Source organism: Cariama cristata, unplaced genomic scaffold (assembly GCF_000690535.1).
Source record: "Cariama cristata isolate BGI_N322 unplaced genomic scaffold, ASM69053v1 scaffold8686, whole genome shotgun sequence".
In the NCBI taxonomy this organism is placed as follows: domain Eukaryota; kingdom Metazoa; phylum Chordata; class Aves; order Cariamiformes; family Cariamidae; genus Cariama; species Cariama cristata.
In genome coordinates this window covers 64,861-67,284 of record NW_009622683.1, presented here as the reverse complement: position 1 = coordinate 67,284, position 2,424 = coordinate 64,861, and positions in this window count along the sequence as shown.

Sequence of the window (2,424 nt, the reverse complement as noted above, 5' to 3'; positions counted from 1 at the left end):
AAAAAATCAAATAATACTTCTATCATGCTTTCTTCCTTAGCTAAACAATTCTTGTTTTGAGAAAGTGATTGCAAGATGCTAAAGTCTGTTTATTACACATTCCCAAGCCAGAGAACTAAAATCACAGCAGTTATACAGAGCAATTTCTCCTAGGATCCAATTTAAGAAATTGTTTGATTCTTTTAAAGGATAAAGACACAAGACCAGCATGTGTGTGACCACATGCATGGTTTTGGTGTATTCTGACCGGAAAAGAACCCTGGAAATAACAGGTTGCACCTGAGAATCTTAACCTGGAGCTTTCTGTCTTTTAACCCGAGGTTTTTAAAAGACTTTTTTTTTTTTTTTTTTCCCTCCCAGCATGTGGCAACAGAACACACTTGGAACAGAAGGTATCTGCTATTTCATTTCCTTTATTATACAACAGCCTTATTTGAAAGAACAATTTATGCTTCTATCACTCTTTAAACCTGAAACACAGTTAAGTTCATCCTTACATTGCATGCAATTCTTTAGTTAGTATTTTACACACTACTGGCAGACAATCATGGAAGGTATGAATTATCTTGATTAATGCAATCGAGATAACGGTATATAGATATTGTCATTTTTAGTTACATAGCTCAGCTGGGGTGTTAACGTATGTAGCTTTAAATCGTCAAACAGCCACAACTTCCCCATAGTCTTGTAAGATAGGAAAATTTGACTGTATAGTTACTACAGCTTAACAAAAGTACTCCTTTCAGGAGGAGGGTGATCTACTGTCGTTATAATAAATGCACTACCTCCTGCACTGGTTGCTGGCTATGTGCACCGTCATACCATTTCTTAGCACAGTTGCCGTATGTTGATTTGACCACAGGAAATGTTTTGGCTCTTGGCTGTGTCACTCAGGCATGACTGCATAGGAGACCTCATAAAAGCCACATGGGGCCAATGCTCTAGGCTTCGCTAAGCAAAGCATCCTAAACATTTCTACTGCTAGGATGTCAAAACTTTCTGAAAATCACCCATCAAGCCAGCAGGGGAGCACAGACAGAAATGCAGAATTCCTTTACTCCAAAAGTAGCTAGGTTATGTTGTTCCGGTTTTACAAAATTGCATAAATCTGACAAAAGTTCATACAGCAGCCCATGGGGTGGCTCTGCTCCCATCACTCTCTATAGATCACCAGAAGACATTTTCCCACTGACTTTCTTATGCAGCAGAAACCTGTTGCAGTCAGATGGTTCTTTTCCCAAACTCAAATGAAAACTAAGGCAACAAAATTTATGAATTTTTCAGCTGGTTCAGTTACCTGAGCCAGCTTAGTAGACAGTGTAGAAAAGCCACCCTAGCATGAAGAAGAGCAGGGATGAGCACTTGAGGGTTGAGTAGGCTGGGGTATGGGGAGTCAGCTCTTTCACTAGGAAAACAAGCTTGTTTTGGACAAAAGGAACACAGCCTTAAAGATGGTGATGTTAATGCTCTAGTATGGCAGTGCTGTTCCAGTATTCTTTGCCCATCTATATAGTCTTTCTGAATAACTTGAAAACCAAACATTCATGTGTATAACTGTTGATGTGCATTCAGATGGCATGACTGTCATAACGTTCCAGACAGTTTTACTGGGCACCTGTGAGTGAGTGTTCAGGACCTCAGCTTAAAAAAACATAGGCAGAAGTCTGCCATTTTTCATCTGGCAGGATTTCACGTGATGCCCTTCAGGTCTTTACGCCTTGGGTGCCTATGGAGAAAGCAAGGATGTCAGTAGTGCCACCTTGCAGGCATGCTGCGGAGAGTGTCAGCTGCAGGTCAGAAGAAACTTGTATATCATGACCCATGAAACAAAATGCAAACAACTAATCAGTGTCAACAATCAGTTCATTGATGTTCTGAGCAATAAGGAGGTGAAATTTGCCAAGTTACTACAGACTTAACTGTAATGACTTCAGTCAGAAAGTAGCAACCAGGAAACCAAATATAGGTTGGAGAGTCTCAGGAAACTCCACCTGAGAAAAGCATTTACTCATGCTGAAATCTCAAGTAGGAGAGAGAGGTGCTTGTGATCAGGACAATAGTAGTCTTGCTGCTTTTATTCTACATTATTCCTCCATGCATGACATATCTCTGTATTTGGTCCTTGATCATCTTCCCACATAAGGCAGTAAAAAAAATAAGGGAAAAACAAACTCTCTGACTTGCAACAACACAACCTGTCAAGTAAAAACACATCCTCTGCAATAAAGTAATAATGGCAGCACAAAACAGCAAGAACTGTAAAAAATGTAATAGCAGAACAGTATCTAAATTATGTTTAATGTATTTTAATGGCCAACACATGCAAAGGAAATTATACAACAACATAAACTTGTGCCTTAGTTCATTAGTAGAAATGCTGAATCTTAGCTCTTCTTGGTTATGAGGAACCTGGGAACCTTGGGG